At 35.8% G+C, this 20634-nt stretch overlaps 1 long non-coding RNA gene across 2 annotated transcripts in view; it reads left to right on the top strand.

Moving 5' to 3' along the window:
- The window catches only part of LOC140600664 (uncharacterized), a 138116-nt gene extending 129328 nt beyond the window's left edge, over positions 1–8788 (top strand). For both annotated transcript variants that reach the window (XR_012003835.1, XR_012003834.1), the window contains one exon: positions 8562–8788. This is a non-coding gene — a long non-coding RNA (uncharacterized lncRNA). The remainder of the gene's footprint in view (positions 1–8561) is intronic.
- The last annotated feature ends 11846 nt before the right edge of the window (positions 8789–20634 follow it).

Raw genomic sequence — 20634 nt, 5'->3', positions numbered from 1 at the left:
TGTATTTCTTATGGATCTTCTGTTTAGATTTCACATCCATTATCAAAAGTGGGATATTGAAGTCTCTATTATTGTCGAATTATCTATCATTCCCCTTAATGTTGTCAGTGTTTGTTGTCAATTTTGGAACTCTTTAGTTTGCTAGATATATGTTTAAAATTGTTATATATTTTTTAATGAATTGACTTTTATCAATACATAATTCTCTCCTTTGTCTCCTTAATATATTAATGATAGTTGTTTTAAATTCTCATTCTAATTCCAGTATCCCTACCATATTTGAGACTGGTTTTGATGTTTGTTCTGTCTTTTCAAACTGTGCTTCTTACTTTTTATTGTGCTTTACAGTTTTTATTCTTTTTATTCTTGATAGCCAGACATCATGCACTGGGTAAAATGAAATGCAGTAAGCAAACATTTAATAATGTTAGTAATGTGAGGTAGTGTTCCGTAGTCCTATGAGTAGGTCATAGTCATTTAGAGAAACTGTGAATCTATACTATGAACTTCATGCTTCTCAGTTTTTGTTTTGTTTTGTTTCCCACTGTAGGTGGTGGAACAAAATAGCTAGAGTGGCTGGAGTTGAGCATTTCCCTTTCTCCAGAGCAGCTAGGCTCTGATAAAAGCTAAATAGTATAGGCTCTGGTGAAATATTCACTCTTGAGGGCAGTCTTTTTAAGAATAGAATACTTGGGCATATTTCTAAATGATTCCTTCTCCCTCCTGCTGGAAGCACAAGGGGATTTTTCTCTAATAATCCTTGTGAGAACCTGGTTGAGCTCTTAGTGGTAAAGCTCACAAAAGTGTAAGTCTTCTTATGACTTATGTCCCCCTGGAGTTTTTAATTTAGATTTGTCCATTCTGAATCTCTTACAATAAATTACAGTTCAGGTTTTTCTGCCCCAGTACTGGTTCTTCCAGAGGTTTCTTCTCCAATAAGTTTTGAAACTCTGTATTCACCTATGTCTCCAACTTTAGAGGCAATGGTTTGTCCTGTGACTTCACTCCTCTGATGGATCTTAGAAGGACTGTTGATTTTTCAATTTATTCAGCTTTTATTTTTTTAAAGACAGTGGCATCTTCCAAGCACCTTACATGCTAGACCAGAAACCAGGAGTCCTTTTTCATCTTTGGTCACAGTCTTTGACTTAAAGACTATTTTGGTCAAAGTTAGTATAACCACTCTAGTTCATTTTTGGTTACTATTTGCATGGAATATCATTTTCCATCCTTTTACTCTCAACCACATTTCTGTCTTTTGATCTAACATGAGTCTCTTAGACAGTATATGGTTGAATCATAGTTTTTAAACCAATTCTGCCAATTTTTAACTTTTGTTTGAAGAACTTATTCCATTTGCTTCTAAAGTATTTCTTTTGATAAGGAAGGACATACTCCTGCTCTTTTGCTATATATTTTCTGTCTTATAGCTTTTTTTGTTCTTCATTTTTTCCATTACTGTATGCTTCTGTGTTTTACTGATTATTTTATAGTGCACCATTTTGATTTATTTCTCATTATTAATGTATATTTTTAGATATATTCATAGTCATTATCATGATAATTATAAATAACATCTTAAATTTATAAAATCCATCTTGAATTTGTATTAACTAAGCTTTAATAGCATGCAAAACCTCTGCTCTTATACAGCTTTATTATTTCTCTTTTTATGTTATTGTCACAAATTACATCTTTATATGTTGTATGCCCGTTAATATAGATATATAATTGTTTTATGTATTTGTGTTTTATCCCTTAGGAAAAAAGTTACAAATAAAAGATTCAACAACCCGGGCTTTTACTTTTACCTCTATAGTTAATTTCATGAGTGCTTTGTTTTGTATGTCTTCCAATTGCTATCTTGTGGCATTTCATCTCAGCTTGCAAATTCCCTTCAGCGTTTCTCATAAGATAGGCCTGCTGGTGACAAACTCCTTCAACTTTTGTTCATCTGGGAATGTCTTAATTTCTCCTTCACTTATGAAGCAAGGAGAGTTTTGCCGGATATGGACTTCTTGATTGACAATGTTTTTACTTAGCACTTTAAAAATACCAACCCTCTCCCTTCTGGCCTCTATGATGTCTAGAATATTGCTGTTAATTTTATCGAGGATCACTTTTACATATTTATCACTCCTCTTTTGCTGTTTTCAAGTTTGCTCTTTGTCTTTAGCTTTCAGCAATTTAATGATAAATGTGTTTGTGTGTGGATCTCTGAATTTATCCTTCTTAGAATTCACTGAGTTTCTTGAATGTGAAGATTCATGAATTTTTGTCCATATTGGGAAGTTTTATTTCTTAAATATTCTTTTTGCCCCTTTTCTCTCTCCACTCATTCAGGACACGTGTAGTTCATATTTTGGTAGATTTATGGAATCCCAAAGGTCCCATTTTTTCCCATTCTTTTCTCTTTTTACTGCAGATTAGACACCTTCAGTTGAATATAGTTTCTATATTCAAGTTTACTGGTTCTTTCTTCTTCTTCTTTTTTTTTTTCTTCTGATTCTTTCTTTAGTCCACTGAAATCTGCTATTAAAATGTGATGAGTTTTTATTTCAGTTATCCTTTTAAGATCCAACATTTCTGTTTGGGTCCTTTTTATAAATGTTACATTTTATTGGCATTCTTTATTTGCTTCATACACTGGTCTTCTGGTTTCCTTTAGTTCTCTGAGCAGATTTAAGATAGTTGATTTAAAGGATCTAATAAATGCAGTGTCCTGACTTCCTCAGGGGTAATTTCTGTTTATTTCTGTGATTAGGCCCATTTTCATGTTTAAAAAAAATATATGCTTTCTATTTTGTTGTTGTTGAAAATTGGACATTTTGCATATGATAATGTAGTAATTCTGAAAATCATATTTTCCCCCCTCCTCAGGGGTTGTTTTTGTTGTTTGCTGTGATTGTAGCTCTTTGTTGTTTGGTAATTTTTCTAAACTGGTTTTGTCAGGTCTTTGTTCTTTGCCATGAATGGTCCCTGAGATCTCTCTTCCTTTAGCTTACACTCAGCTAGTGTTTAGGGAGGGAGATAAATAACTTCCCAGTTCTTCACACATTGGCACTGAGCTATAGCACTCTTCCACTTGGCCAGGCAGTTTACAAACTTTGTCTTAATCTTCCCTTCTTTTTTGCACTGAGGCTAAGGATCAGGATCATCAGCAGAGAAGGCTTGGGGTCTTCTCAGGATTTTTTTAAGCACACATCCTGCCATGGGCATGCATGTGGCTTTCATGTCTTTTTTTTTTTTTTTCTTTTTTTCTTTTTTTACCAAAGGGAAGGGATTTTAACATGTCAAGTTTTGTACATATTAGTAATATACCTTAAGGAGGTGAAACCAACTATTCAATATAACCCATTAGGCCCTAAAAATAAAATTAAAGTACTTTAATAAAACTTAAAGTATTTTCTAAAAGAAAATAATTCAGGGGACCCCTGGGTGGCTCAGCAGTTTAGCACCTGCCTTCTGCCCAGGGTGTGATCCTGGAGTCCCGGAATCGAGTCCCACGTTGGGCTCCCTGCTTCTCCCTCTGCCTGTGTCTCTGCCTCTCTCTCTCTCTGTGTGTGTCTCTCATGAATAAATATATTAAATCTTTAAAAAATAATAATTCAGTCTGTGACCATGCTTATTTATTCAGAGTACCAGCAATTTCAGTTAAGTGTTTCATTTTTCCTGCTAATATGATGTGGCACAGGGAATATACACATTTTCATGTTATCACAACAGTGTCAATATCTCAGGCTAATAATATTGTGAATACAATTTATAACAAACACAAAATCAAAAATCTTAAAATTTGTATTATTAAAGTGAGCCCATCTTGTGTTTATAAAATGTAAAACTCCTTAACATTTATAAGTACATAGATGAAACACTAAGGGAAGTTGGGTGTTTTTATTTTACTGTTTATAGATGTTAGATTGTTCAGATTTCTATGTTCCCACCATATCTAATGACCCTTTTTTTTCATTAGATTGGTCTTCAACAGCCCTGTTTGTTGTTACAATTGATGATTTTGGCTATTCACTGTATAATTAACATTTACAGTTTAGCTTTACTCCCCATATTTATATTGCATGTGAATCTCTAAATGCCCCAATGTACATGAACCTTTCCAAATGCCCTCATTTCCCAAAGATTCCACCCCAGTTCTTCTAGGCATCAGACACTATTGCTTGCCTCAATTATATTTTTTTTTCCCCAGTATGGATGGCGTGTTTGACTTACAATGTTTTAGAGGACTGTTTTCTGCTTTTCTGCCAGGGATCATGTCTATAACTTGAGAAGAAAAAACAAAACAAAACATGCATTTGCCTCAGCTCTCCAGGCAGCCCCCTTCAAGCAATCTTTGAGGTAGTTAGAACAAACACTTTTTTTTTTTAATAAATAATGTCTATCCTCCTCCCTCTGCTGCCTCAGGAAGAGGGGGACCAGAGATCCACACTGGAAATGTGGGCAATAGCATCAGGACAACCGCTGAACAGGGGTGGGGGTAGGGCACAGGCAAATTAAAATGTTTTCCTACCATTTTAAGTTGCCTTTTCTTCATTCAGCATTTACTTGGTTACATTAAACCTTTGTGTAACAATTTTTCCTGAGTTCTGATAAAGTTGATAGTGATCATTTTTGTTTGATTTTTCCATGTTTCTGTGAAACCACAAGCCCCTAGAGTTACCTAACTTACAATTTTAGCTGGTGTTTGTTTTTAACACATCAGTTTTTGATCTTCATATTAATCTCTCTTTTTTCTTTTTTACTTTTTTCCTGAGTTCTATATTTTCTCAAGCTAAGTAATGACTTTTTAAAAAAAATTTACTTTCAATCTTGTATTTACTCCTTTCAATAGTTTTTCATTCAATGATGATGTAGTTCATCTTCAAACTTTCTCATTCTCAGATTTCCCCCTTTTGCTAGATATAATGACTTTATGGAATCCACACGAGACCACACATTAGTTTTTTCTTAAAGCCTCCTCCTATGTTTGTGCCATGTATAAGACCAGTCCATATTTTTGAACAAGTCAATTTTTCTTACTGCAAATCCATTCTCATTATACTTAGTAATTTTTTTTTCCAAGAGAGCATTGTTACATTTCTCTTTTAGTCTCTATTTTTTTTTCAGTTTTAAGCACTGGTTTCTTCAAAACTTTCTTATTAGAAAAATGGAAGATTTTGCATGAGTCCAACACCAAAAGCCAATTTATAATGAGAGTCTATATATCCTGAGCTATTTTAATGCTACCCATAATGTCTCTTGGTTTTCCTGTTTTAGTTCAGCAGTTTCTAAGATACTAGATATAGTTTATGACAATCATTGGAATATTGGATTATATATAATTAATCTATATATAATTATATTGTATATAATATAATGGATTATATTTCTTTAATCAGTAAGCAATTAAAGACAGAGAGACCAAGAAAAAAGTGTGCATGTGAGTATATTCTTATTTATCACTATTATTCTATATCCATGCCAGAAAAATTTCTGTACTCTGAAGCATAAGGAATTACTGGAGTGTAGATAAAAGAAGCATTTCTAGAAGCACTGCAATTTTTTGAGCGAATGTAGGAAAAGGTAAAAAGGACTTTGGTATACCCAAAAAGGAGAAGGTAGAGTTTATAGAAATATGGATATTTTGGAATCACCTGGATTCAAGAGCTATTTATTCCATTTTACTTTCTCCAAATAGAAAACATGCAAGTCCCTCTTTAAAAATAGTTAAATGAGGGATGCCTGGGTGGCTCAGCGGTTTAGTGCCTGCCTTTGGCCCAGGGCAAGATCCTGGAGTCCTAGGATTGAGTCCCACATCAGGTTCCCTGCATGGAGCCTGCTCCTTCCTCTGCTTGTGTCTCTGCCTCTCTCTCTCTCATGTGTATCTCATGAATGGATAAATAAAATCTTTTAAAAAATAGTTAAATAAATAACAATTTAAAAGGAATTCCACACAAAACGGAGATTTGGCATATCCCTTTATAAGCTGTTTCTTAATGTTTAGAGATAAGAAATTTCTCCCAAAGTCTAAGTATTACTCTCTTATGCTACTCTTATACACTCACATACACAGATTAAAAAATATATTACCCAGCATTTACCCTTTCTGCATGCTCTGAATCAGTGGAAGATTTGAACGTTCCTATCAGTAAGTCAAGGGAATTAATGTAAAATCCTGGGGCTATCATGACAATGTTGTAATTGTCCCTCGTGACTTTTAGATTTGTGTCAGAAGGCACAAGATGAACTAAAATTCCAATTAAAATAAAGTGTAATAAAGTTCTGTACAAAAGGCTGACTTCATTAAATGCCAGCATTAAATATGTATTTCTTTTAAGAACAAGGCTTTTGGACTTTATGAAGAGAACTTTTTTTTTTTTAATTACTGAATAAACAAGGCAATTTTAGGCATGGAATAGATTTAACTCATTCCAAACCCGAATCCTGAGAATTTCTTAACTTGCTCAGCTATTATAACAAGTCCCTTTAGCAAAGTTCTAATTTTATTTCTCAGACACCTGATTTAAATATTGTTTAGAACAGTAGTTCCAAACTTCGTTGTACATTATTATCACCTGGGGAGATTTTATAACTCCTGATGCCCTGACTGCACCTCACACAAGTATCTACAAGTGGGAGCAAGTCATCAGAAATAGTTAAGGATTCCCAGGTGAATATGATGTACAGCAAAGTTTGAGAAACACTGTTTCAGAATTCTCACACATTTGTGTAGATAGGAATCACCTCACATGTTATCATTAGATTTCTCATTCCCTCTTTCAAAATAGTCTGATTTAGTGGATCTGGTGTGGAGCCTTCCAGGTGATTTGGATACAAGTGATCCAAGAACACAACAAAGAAATGCTGGTATAGAACAAAGAGATACTGAAAAAGTAGTCCTTGGAACCATAGCAACAGGATTAACTGTGAGCTTGTTAGAAATGCAAATGAATAGGCCCCATTGCCACCTACCGAATAAGAATCTCTGAACCTGAGGCATATAAATCTGTTTTCTTTCAAGCTTTCCAACTAGTTCTTATGCACACTAGATGTGAGAACCACTGGTCTAGAACTGACAAAACATAGGGGATAAACAAGAGGTTACTGATCAAGACAGCCACTTAAACCCGAGACTAGATTTGTCAGCTATTTGACATTGCTCATCATGGTGTTACATACACTGTAGTAAGCTATGGGGAAAGAATGTTGAAAGACAACCTCTAGGGACACCTGGGCGGCTCAGCGGTTGAGTGTCCACCTGGGTTGAGTGTCTGCCTTTGGCTCAGGGTGTGATCCCAGAATACTGGGATCAAGTCCCACATCAGGCTCCCTGCATGGAGCCTGCTCTTCCCTCTGCCTATGTCTCTGCCTCTCTCTCTCTCTCTCTCTCTCTGTCTCTCATAAATAAAAAAATTAAAAAACAATCTTTACATTTGAATTTATAATAAGTACTCAAAAATTACACTACATAAAACTAGTTGGAGAAAAAAGGAGCTTTTTCTAAAAATATAGAATGATTAGTGTTAAGTGTTATTTAGTCATACCATTTGAGATAGAGAAGATAAGACAGAGGAGCAGGGTCATTATATTCTCTACTGTGAATTGGTCCTTTTTTCTCAGATACTTCTCTAAATTTGGATTACCTGTTTTACCAAAGAATGGTAAATTGGAGAAAATTGCTTATTAAGAGTTGTTATAATATAGAAAAGTTTTGTCTCTGAGGAATGATGACAATCCAGATGAAGCCAATTAGAAAAGCAGTACTTAATATAGGGGACGGAACTAGCATCAAAGGCGTGTCGCAAAATGAATCTCGTTGTCTAAGCCAACACAAGTTCTGGCAATAAAAGTCTTCCAACAATTGTGATAACTGAAATGTGGTATGAGGCGGGGTCAGTGGTATTTTTAGAGCAGGTCCCAGTCATGAATGACATGATAGAGACAGAAGTTAAGCTCTTATTTTGCTATCGAGACTTAGGTAAGGAATCAAAGGTCTAGCCAAATGAATTGAAATTCCCAGCAGTACTTCTCTCCAGAAGAAGAGAGTATTAGAGATAGAAGCCCACATTAGGAAAGCAAGGAGGGGTTATAAGAAGGTCATGCCTTTCTAGGGATGCAGATGTCAAAGATTAATTCCAAATATTCCCAAAACAAATGAACTAGTAAACAAAACTATTTATGACAAGATTAATTCAAAATCCCATTTGGGTCTTTTGAGCTAAATCTCTGGATTTAATTTCAACACCTGTTTCAGAAAAAAGTATTGAAACAAACTCCAAGATTTCCTTCTGCTATGAATAATTCTGTTTATATTCCACCAAATTCTATTTTTAACAAGAGAAGAGACTCCAAGGGAAATAATTCATAGGGAAATAATTGAGATATAAAGGAAATTATAAATAGAAAATGATGGTTTCAAGAATCTATAGTGATTATCGCTCTGTATTTGGGGAGAGAATCAAAAGTGAGGGCTTTATTAAGTTTTGGATGTACAATTTTTCACAAGGTAAATTCAAAGTTTATTAAAGGGTGTAATAAAGGGTCTGGCTTCTCCCCTTTTTTTTCAGATGTATGACTGCTGCTTTTAAGCCTCATCTTCTTCTTCCCTTTTCCATATCCATATCTACGTAGGATAAGGAGAAAGTTTGCTTGTTTGCCCTCTCGGGCCTGTGGGAAGTTCAAACCTGATAAAAATCCCAGCCCATGCACACACGCTAGCCACTATCAAAGCTGGGTCCACTCCCTCTGCCTTGCTCAAGTCAGCTGAAACCTGTTGGTGCCTCCCTGCTCTCTCCAGGAGTTCCTTCTGTAAGTAAAAAAAAAAAAAAAAAAAAAAAAAAAAAAAAAAAATTCAGAACCTTTTGTTCTGAATGTCATTGGTCTTGTCATACAAACCAGATGTCTGAATGTCATTTTGTTCTGAGTGTCATTGGTCTTGTCATACAAACCAGATTTTGTATCTTTTTCTCATGAAATGTACAAAACTTTGGTGCTGTTTGGGTAGGATGTCTAACTGATGACCACCACAAGCAGGGATCTTTCTTTTGCTTTGGTTTGCTAACTGGCTTTACTGCTGGCAGGTGAGCAATAATTTTGAGCTGCTAGCATGCTCTTTGAGCTAGGTTGCTGCCTGCTGGTAAATTTGTGCTTTGAAATGGGCTGTTTTGTGCTGTATTTCCTGAATTCTACAGAGCCTCTGTTATATAGTAATTATGAGATTGAAGCCCTCCTTAAAGTTTCCCTGAGTTGTGTGTCTCAGCTGAATGATTGTGTATTTTGGTTCCAGCATAAGTAGTAACAAATGCTAGCCCAAGAAGAATGACTTTCACCCTATGACCCTCAGTTTTATGTCTCAACCCAGCATTGGCCTCTGTTGGATAGAGGACTTAGGGGAAAGACTCATATCCTGCACCATATCTAGACCCACTTGCATGGAGGAAAAGTTGTTACTGTGGAGCATGTTGAAGTCTATACTCCTAAAATCAGATGACTTACTAGGACCTCACAAAACTTGTTTGCTGGTGCTGCTGTTGCCTGGGCTTCTAAGGAAACATAAATTCTCATCTCCAGAGTCCTGAGGAAAAATATGTACGGTATGCATTGAGCAGAGCCAAGGGGTTAATCATCCACTGTGTTGGGGGAGACCTCTAACTCTGGTGGTACTGATTTGAGGTACTCTGGAGAAATAAACTTATGATCAGGGTAGAAAGGATCCTCCAAAATATATCCAGTAACCACAAGAAAGCCGGAAGGAAGGAAACATGGATACAGGGCAAGAAAAAAAAGTTCACAATTGACCCAATTGGAAATCCAGAATTGACCCCAAAACAATTTATACAGCAAGAAGATGAGAGTGCTGATTGGCTTTTATCCCTCCAGATCACAGATCCTGAATTAACTTTAACATCTCCTAAAATGTATCAACTGGCAAACCTGCATGCTGTAATCGAGGGTGGAGCTCAAATTAGAGTTATACTTGGGTATCCCACTAAATTTAAATAAGGTATCTTAGGGGAATTACTGAATATAAAATAAAGGATGGATGGTTATGTTTCACCTTAACCATCAGAATAATTGCCTTGCCTAAATTTCCCATGATATTTCAGGTACCCAGTACCCTGAAATATTCCAAAGTAATCATGGTTGCTCTGGCCCAGTGAGTAATAAAATATATTTTAATTTAAAATTAAATGTCTTTGGAACTTACATACGACCTTGACAAAAATGATAACTGGTAGACCAGTCCCCCTTCCTCAAGTAAAATAGTTAACACGTCTCAATGTAAATTAAAATAGATTTTCAAGATTGAAACCCATTTATACAAGAACTATTTTAGTGAAGGGATGATTATCCTCACTGTTTTTCCCTTTAACTGCCAATTTGGCCTGTTCTTTTCTTTTTTTTTTTTTTTAAGATTTAACTTATTTATTCATGAGAGACACACACACACACACAGAGAGAGAGAGAGAGAGAGAGAGGCAGAGACTCAGGCAGAGGGAGAAGCAGGCTCCATGCAGGGAGCCCAATGTGGGACTCGATCCTGGGATCCTAGGATCAGGCCCTGGGCTGAAGGTGGTGCTAAACCGCTGAGCCACCCAGGCTGCCCAGTTTGGCCTGTTCTTAAACTTGAAAGGGGTGGATGGTAGATATTGCAACCTTAATGCTGTTGTCCCACCAATATAATAATAATTCACTTAATCCAAACAGCAATGGGTATATATTTTTCCTATTGTAGACTTGGCTAAGATGTTCTGTCCAATGCCTATTTCAACAGCCTCTCAGGCAGTTTGCCTTTCAGTGTGACACAGTATACCTTCTCATGAGGTACCACTCATGGCTATGCCATTACACATGATCTTTCTAGACAAGATCTTAACCACGTCCAACTTTCCCTAGGAGCGCAAGTATGAAATCACACTGATGATAGCCTCCTCTGAGGAAATCCATTTGATGCACTCATTCAGAACATACAAATACTCACTAAGGAGCTTACAAAAAAGGGGATAAGCTATTGCCTCATATGCAGTGCACGGTCCTGCCACATCAGTTTAATTTTGGAAAATAACTTGGTAAAACAGGGGACATTCATTCCTGATAATGGTAAGGAAAAGCTACCAACTCTTTCAGCTTCCACAACATTAAAACAAGCCCAACACTTTTAAAAACTTTTTTTGGATTGTAAGTAAAATTTGAAAATTTAAAAATGGATTTTTGCAGATCTGATTAGGATGTTATTTGCAAATTGTGCCACCCTGAAGGGGCCCCCCTCCAACAGAAGGCTCCAAATTGCAATGGTACATGGACTCCCATCAGTGCCTCCTATAAACTCCTTCACTTTAGAAGGCTTAGAAACAATTTCTGTTCATATGTCCTGGAGTCTCTAGATGACCCATAGTGGCCATACATTGCCCACAGGCTTCTGATACAAGAGTCTCCCCAACCATCCCCATGCTATATGGCATTAGCGTAGTTGTAACTGGCTATGTACTGGCTTTCCTGGAAATAGAGGCTCTCATAGTCCCTGAGCCTGTGACACTCTCTATAATGACTTGAATTTCATGAATACCCTTTCATTTCAGCACTGATTTGCGATACCTCCTATATTGGATACTATATTTCCATATATATCTGGATCCATGTTTTACTTTTTTTTTTTAAGATTTTTATTTATTTATTTGACACAGAGAGCACAAGAAGGGGGAGCAGCAAAAGGAGAGGGAGAAGCAGGCTTTCTGCTGAGCTGGGAGCCCCACTTGGGCCTCCATCCCAACACCCTGGGATCATGACCTGACCTGAAGAACATTCAACTGACTGAGCCACCCAGGCACCCCATGGATCTATGTTTGGACTTTATTTTTTCTATTGAATTTATCTATTGATGGCTAATGCCAGTTAGAGTTAATTACTGAAGCATTGTAGCACACTTATTGCTTAATACTAATTAGGGTTATACCCATTCTATTTCTGACTCCCAGTTAATACTAGGGCTTATCCTAGCTCCAAATCTCTTCCTTTCATAGGTGAAATCATTTCTCTACTGCCATGTGATGATCCCTACATTGAGTCTCTAGGATAATTTTGTGAAGGATTAGACTCCCACCACCAAACATACTTGACAGCGACCACTTATATTATTAAGTGCCTATTTGTTCCATCTTACTGGTATGCCTATTAGACCAAGAACTGTTTCTAAGAATATGTCACCACAGTATCTTTGGCTACTGTACTTAATCTACTTTACTTCATTTCTTTTAACTGCCTGCTGCTGGATGTTTCTATCAACGTAGCCTTCATCTGTCTCTAATCTTCAGTACCCAATGTTCCCAGTCTAGCAAAATTCAAAGAGGACCAAGCCCTTACTATGAACTTATTCCTGCAGGTGTATATTGGGGCACTCACTACTGTGATTTAAGTTGTACAAAGCTCTCATATCCTATCACCTAGAAGGGATATACAAACAAATAATATATATGTGAAAACTAATACTTTTAGAATCTCAAAAGAATTTCAGAACAACTTCTTTGGAGATTTCTTTATTTCTTAAGACTCTTAACAGGAGTTAAAATGTTTATATTTCACAATAAAGTTTCCTAGTTTTATTTTTTAATTGCATTTTATCTCTTATTCAAGTCTTGGCTGAGCTTCAAAGTTTACTAATTTGCAGTTGGTGTCCTAATCATTAGTGCACTTTGCTTAGCCTCTCCAGAAGGAAGTCATTTCTTCACATGTGGTCAGGTTCTCTTTTAAGGTAAATATGTCAGGTGTACATGAGTGAGAAAAACCCCAAATATTATTTTTAATTGGAGCCAAGTAATCTCAGCAGCTGTTTATTTTATTTGTTTATTTTTAATTAGAACAAGGAAATAAAATTCCATTTGTTCAAAGTTAGTCTTAATTGCACTTTCTCTAAATTTATTTTCCTTGATTTTATTTTCCTGCAGTTAAGTAGTTTGTGATAATACACAGTGGTATTGTTGGCTTTTATCTGCTGCCTACAGTTTAGTTTTATACATGACTTTTACATTCAGGGATTTGAATTTTGTTTTATGGGTATTTATTTTGCTGCTGTTTTTCACTGACTGAAAAATCTCCGCACATTTATTGTTTAAGGTAACATATGGAAACACCTAGCTTACTATGATGCAGCTTCTCTTATCATGTATCACTTTTCCTTTCCCTATCTTTTTCTGCCATACAATAGGCTTGAGTGAATAGCAGCCAACATCACTGGGTTCAGGTGGGACGTCTCAGGCAGATGGATCATAGATATCCCATTCTCCTGGGCACCCACAGGGAGAAATGCTCTTGGTTTGGAATATAGTTTAATGTATCCATATAGTGCTACAGTTGCAGAAGAGGTTTCCATGTAACCACTGACCATTTTGCCCTTAATCCCAGTCTAATACTACATGATATTGGTTGATGTACAACTGAGCCTATTACAAAACATTCACCAGTGTACATAGTGTGTTCCTCTCTCCCAACAGACAATTTAAATACAACTCTTCAAGGAATTCTCAAAAAATAATGGTTGCGTCATCTCTGTTTATTAATATACTTAATTTCTTTTTGGTCCTGTGTCATCACATCTTACATTTAATGCAGTTACTTCAATGCAATGAGGACCTAAAGACACCAGGATAATTGGTAAGATCACAAGCTTTATAGTGAGGCAGAAATGGCTCCCATCTGAGTCATAGCACTTAAGATCCATGTGACTTTGAACAAATTACTTAAACCTTCTGAAGTCTAATATTATCATCCATAAAATAGGAATATAGTGCAATCCTACTTGTGTTAAGAAGATTATATATGAGTGATTTTAAAAATTTTCTTCTCAGCAGAATACTTTCTAAAAATGAAATTATGCATAGAACTTATATGCAGAAGACCAATACGAAAAATAGATTTTAAAAATGGAGTATTTTGGCAAAAATTTGATGTTGTTGAATCATTTGTTAAAATCTTTAAGAAAGACAACATAGGATAATTTCTTAGGAAGCTGTGAGAGTTTCTAATAAGCCAGACTTCAGTTTATTCCCTCAAGACACTTCTGCTGAATGTCACAGCTTTTGTTTGTCATTTTAACATGAGCTGGGGGTCAGTGGTGAATTGGACAAAGAAAATTCATCCCCCCCCCCCCAGGGATTTTACAGTCTAGTAGGGCAAATGACAATTGACAGATAAATATATTTATGAAACCTATCTGGGAGTAGTAGGTTTTTTGATGAAAACAAAATGATGTACTAGAGGAGCAAAAAGTTCATTTCTGAAAGGATGGTAAGATAAGACTTTAGGAGATAACATTTAACAGAAGCATCCTTAACGTGAGGGAATTATGTTTATATGTGGCAAAAGAACACTGTCAATATTTGGGGAAAGAATATTCAAAATAAAAGAACAATGACTCATGTGCTGAGGCAGAATCATTGTTGACCCATCTGAGGAAAAGCAAGGACATTGATGTGGCAGGAGAGAAGGAAAGTAGGGAGAAGTGACAGAAAACATAATCAGTTAAAGGCCATACCAGGTAGTGTCTTTATAAATTATGGTAAGGGATTATTAGGATTTAATGCTGGATGAGATGAAACCCCATTGAGGGAAGTGAGAGGTGGTATGATCAGACTCATGGGTTTGAAGGATTAATAGCTTGTCTGAGAAGAGTCTGCTGAACACAGAATAGAAGCAGGAGTATAAGAGACAGGAATTGATTGGGGCCAGTGTGCTTGCACTGCAGAGCTGTGGAGTGACATGATTTGAGACATATTTTGAAGGAAGAACCAACAGATGGATTGGGTATGAGCTCCAGAATTTGGAGTCCATAGGAAAGAGAACTGAGCAATGGTGGGGAAAAGTCACAGTCTTTTTCTCCAGCGTTACTGCAAGGAGAGTTTAGGAAAGAGAACATTTAGAAATTCTTCTACGTGTTGCCATGTGATACCCATAAGGAAGTGAGTCACCGGAGAAAAGTTAAATATTAAGGCATCAATCTCCATGTGACTGTAGTTATGTATGCCTTGAAGGGAAGGCATGGAGACAGGAAAAGAGATAATATGGCCATTTGCCATCATTTATTTCACGTCACTTCAGTACAGTGGTATCTCCAGAGTTTTTGTTTTTTAGAGTCAGTGGTCTTGTTGGATGTGATGATGTAGGGAGTGGATGAAAAACTATGATATGTCAAACAATATAATATTTTCTCACAGTCAAAACCAACAAACTACAGCAGTATGTGGGGACATAGACTTTACTGGTGCAGTGTTAAGGGAGAAAAGTAAGTCTCAAAATAACCCATAAGTATGATACCTTTTTTTCATAAAGTTAAAAACCAATAAGTAAGCTTCTGAATACTGAAGTGGAAATGTAATTTAAAACAAAATCAAATTTAAAAACAAAAGAACAATGAACACAGGTTTTAAGATGTGAACCCTGTGAGTTTGGGGAGGCAGGGGAAGATATGTTGGTAGAAGGGATGTGATTCAGTGCAGGTGACTGTTAAGGTCCTAGCTTTTGTTTGGGATGGTGGGTCCATGAATGATTATTACATATTTTAAATACCTAACCATATATCTTAAAAACTTAGAGAGTAGGGTACCCATGGGCCAAAGGATAGAATATTTCATGGATCAAAGATTATGATTTATCCAAGTCAATTCAAGGGCCTTTATAGAAAACAAATAACATGTTCTCCATAACAGCAGAATCCTAACACTTATTTATACAGGTCTATTTATGAAATACTATTGATATGCCCATTCAAAATTCATACACATGATGCTTTAAAACTTATATTCTTTTACATAGTGACTTATAAATTATAAATAATTTGTATATTAGAATTATCTCATTTGTGTGCTATAGAATTCTCACTTTAACAAGTACTTTACATATTATATATACCTCAAAATAGTTATTTTAAAATAAAAGAAATATATTATTCTTAATATTAAAAATGTGCTAATAATAGATCATAAATTATATAAATACATATGTTATATAGGGAAAACTATATAATTAAAATGGTTTATTATTTTTTGAAAATTTTTATCTGATCTGTTAAATTACTTTCAATTGAATATATGGTTCTAAGCCCAATATATTGTGATACTTCATCTTAATAGCTATATACCTGAAAATCTACCTCGTGATGAAAATGAAGAATCAAATGGGAAAATTTGTCACTGGTTCATGTTATGGACCAAATTTTGCAGTCTTGTCTACCAACTATGCAAGGGCTTATTGCTGTTGAAATTCAATATGCAAACTTCTCTTATTATATGGAGTTGTTCTTGAAAAAAATTAAAAGCTTCCATCTTTTATTTTGACACAAATTGAAAATTCTACTTCCAAGTTCTTTGAGAGGGCAAGTTTGAAAAAAAATTTAATTTTTGTGTGTGTGTATATGTGTGTGCATGCATAGTTTTCAGAGACAAAAATCACATAACAAGGGAGATATTTCCAATTATTTTAATCTTTTCCATGTTGAAAAATTTAGTTTTATTTATAATTTTATAACATCTTTATCTTCGAAGGGTATATTTTGGCTTCTCTTTAAAAATGCAATCAGATAGATATTAAAAATACCTATCATGTAAAGGTACAGCAAAGTTGGTATACTCCTTTTTAAAAACACATAACTTTTTAAGCTCAGCAACTATATAGAAGTTAAGTAGTAAACTCGTGTGTGGAATAAATGATTTTTTAAGTCAAGCACTGTGCTTTGCCTATGAAGGACCTACAGGGCCATCTCCAAGATGTCCCCCATTGAGTTTGTAAGACTTGTTTATCTGGTCCTAGCCTCCTTTCTAAGCCATACTTGGAGCCTTTCCTCTCTTGTATATGTACCATGTATCTAAACTTTCCCCACCTTATTTTTCTGAACATGGTAAACTCTTGGTAGCTCCTTTTCTCTAGAATACTCTCACTGATTTACCAACATTCGGATTACATGACACCAATTCTTTGAAATCTTTCTTTAATTAAGTTCCTATGAAGATTCAATCTTTCCTGGTGGTCTATGTATTCACAGTTACTGCTAATCTCCAAGATAGTACATATCATAATATATTATAGTTATCAGTCCATATGGCTGCTTCCCCTGCCAATACAATCCAGAGAAACTAAAATTTACTAAAACATGAACCAATTTTATTTAACTCTATACTTCTACAGCATCTGGCACATAGAAAGAGTTCAATAAATCCTTATTACATGGTGAGTGAATGAATGAATGGATATACAAGTGTTTAAATAAATAAGTGAATGGTTAAATGGAATGAAATGAAGGAACATTAAATTGCAGGGAAAATTCTGGTACAGTAATATCATTTTAGCAAGTTTGGGCACTGAATCTATTTGGATTGTGAAAATGGTATCAATCAATACCTGCTTTATAGTCATTCCTAGATTATTTCAATAAGCAAACTAAATATTCTGTCTTATTCTAACTTCTTATCAATACATGTTGAATAGAATCATCTTGTGATTAACCCTGAGAATTGAAAAACTAAATGATGATGGGAAAAATTAGTGCTAGGTTTAGTAAGGATATAATATACATAAAACAAGGACACTGATATCTAGGAGATATTATTCTTGGAGGGAAGATCCAGAAAGCACCTGGTTAGCAACAATCAAGTCAAAACATGCCTAACACATGTCCCAAGAAAGCTGAAAAAAGGAAATAGGAATAGGAATACCCAGCTTCCGATTTTTTTTAAGATTGTATTTATTTATTTGATAGTAAGCACGAATGTTCACAAGCAGAATAAGTGGCAGAGGGAGTGGGAGAGGGAGAAGCAGGCTCCCAGCTGAGCAGGAGTCCCAATGTGGAGCTTGATCCTAGGACCCTGAGATCATGACCTGACCTGAAGGAAGCTGCTTATCTGACTGAGCCACCCAGGCTCCCCTGCCTTCTGATTTTTTATGACCGAATTTTTAAAAGGGCTTTATAAATTTAAAAACACCATCAATTGCAAGAAAAACAAACAAACAAAAAAAACAAAAAAAACAAAAAAAAAAGGAAAGAGAGAAAAAAAATGTTCAAAGTGTTATAGGGGAAAAGTTTCAGTAGGCTGGTGGAGATTAAGATCACTTCTCGGGCAGCCCCAGTGGCACAGGTGTTTAGCGCCGCCTGCAGCCTGGGGAGTGATCCTGGAGACATGGGATCGAGTCCCATGTCCAGCTCCCTGCAAGGGGCCTGCTTCTCCCTCGCCTGCTTCTCCCTCTGCCTGTGTCTCTGCCTCTCTCTCTCTCTCTCTCTCTCTCATGAATAAATAAATAAATCTTAAAAAAAAAATCACTTTTCAAAGGTTCTAGAGAGTAAGTGGATAGCAGTTGAGCTGGGTCTGGAAATATGATTCCCTACCCTATAGCCATACCATAAAGCATCAGAGTTGTGAGGCTTCCTCCATGACAAAACATGATGGATGACAAAGGAGATTTCATTTGGGCCATAATGGCCCAAATTTCATTTGGGCCATAATGGCCAACTCATGCCACCGTTTAAGATCCCTTCTAAAGTTAAAAGTCCTGAAGTCCCACACTGTTGCTTTATTGAGAATTATTTAAGGTATTGATTCATCTTCAAAAATGATGGATGATGTTGTGTGCCCAGCCATGACATCTTTTTCTAATTTGATGTATTAAGTAATGGTACATCCAGCCTCATTAAGTGATCACCTTAATTATGACAATGGATAACTATGATCATTAAAGCAATGACATCTGTCACAATCAGCTACGAGTAATTAATAAGTTACAAGATCAAATTTATATCAACTTTGTAATGTTTGGTGATTGAGAGTGAGTAGTGACCCAGCAGGGTTAAGAATATATCTCAGAAGACTTAACGATAAAACATAAGATAGTGTTTGTTCTAGTCTCCATAACATTAATGGAACGAGGTAATTCAGCTCCCAAGGTGGATTTGGTGAGGAAAATATTCATGAACCATCCAAATCAACGGATTCAAACATCCTTTTATTTTCTCCACCAGCAATTTAGATCAAGTGAAAAATCAGAATGTGACATTGGCTGTTTGAATATTGAAGTTTGTTCTACATAACGTGCCACTCCTCGTTGTCTTGTTAGATGTCTCCATTCAACTGCTATCTGTATAATCAAGTGTGATATGTAGCATCCATGTCTTCCTCTCAGGGCCTGGGCTTCCAGACTGCCTTACCATTGTCCAATATCAAAACTAAACTCCCCTGTCCTGTGTCTCCTGATAGGGCCTGTCTTCTTTTTAAGGTTGTCAAGAACTAATTTGTGGTAATAATGTAATATATTTCTCATATTTTGACAAAACTGACTGGGAACAGTGAACTTACTGTCAAAGATCCAATTATCTTTGAATTCTGAGCTGAACTAGCAAAATAGTGTTCAACAGAAATAAATATAAAGTTCTAAGTTCAGATAACAAACATCAAAAGAAATGATAGATGTCCTATTTCTAGAATCCCTTTCTATTTTGACTACTGGGCAGCTTGCAATCACCTCTATGGTCAGTTCCCCTGATACCATTATTAACTCATCCTTCTGGATGTTTTTGTTTTGTGTCATTTTAAGTTTTATATTTTAAGTTCAAATACAATTTAAATTTTTTCTTTATTTTATAATTCAACATGTTTTGTTATAATTGTCCTCAACGTTTCAGAAGCTGGTGGAATGCAATTGAATACTAATAATAAAATACAGAACTGGAATAACGTGGATTGGCAACTATGCCTATGTAAAAATCACAGAGCTGGGTGTTGTTAGTAAGTTAATGTGAATCCAAGCATGTCTAACTCTTAAAAATTAGTATAAATGATAGTCAAATATATAGATCAGAAGTTATGCTTTCACCATACTCTGTACTAATCAAACCATATTTGAAATATTGAGTTGGAATCTGAAAACCGTATAAAAAGATTTTTTTTTTTTAATTTATGATAGTCACAGAGAGAGAGAGAGAGAGGCAGAGACACAGGCAGAGAGAGAAGAAGGCTCCATGCACCGGGAGCCCAACGTGGGATTCAATCCCGGGTCTCCAGGATCGCGCCCTGGACCAAAGGCAGGCACCAAACCGCTGCACCACCCAGGGATCCCTGAAAACCATATAAAAAGAAATCTGTTAACTACGGGTGATAAATTCCTTCTACCAGAGTAGTGTTATGAGGGAAAGGACTACCTTTAATGGCCTTCAAGTCATCTTGGCAACTCTCCCACATATGCCCCTAGAGGGAGTCCTCCATAAAAAGTAAGTGAGGTTCAGAATGCGCTGGGGAAAATCCACTGGCTCATCAGTATACGGTATACATTCAGCCCACATATATCTATCTAATATGCTCCTTCATGTATCAGCTTTCTTGTTGCTTTTGAATGTTCATAAAATATTTCAAAAACTTTAAACACAAACAAAAGCATAATATGCATATACATAAATACCAATGGAAATGATTATCCCTGAACTATGGTATTCTCTATAAGTGGAAAATAATTGATCAGCTTTACTCTGGAGAAAGCCATGGTTAAATCCTCTGGACATTGAATGTATGTAAGTAGCAGGTTTGTTTGGTTTTGGTCTGGATTTTGTTTTTAATTAAGAAGAAGCTCAGAATAGGTGAATAGATGGACTAAATATCTTCCAATTTTTCC

Source organism: Canis lupus, chromosome 12, assembly GCF_048164855.1.
Source record: "Canis lupus baileyi chromosome 12, mCanLup2.hap1, whole genome shotgun sequence".
In the NCBI taxonomy this organism is placed as follows: Eukaryota; Metazoa; Chordata; class Mammalia; order Carnivora; family Canidae; genus Canis; species Canis lupus.
This window is presented reverse-complemented; position numbering and strand designations above follow the sequence as displayed.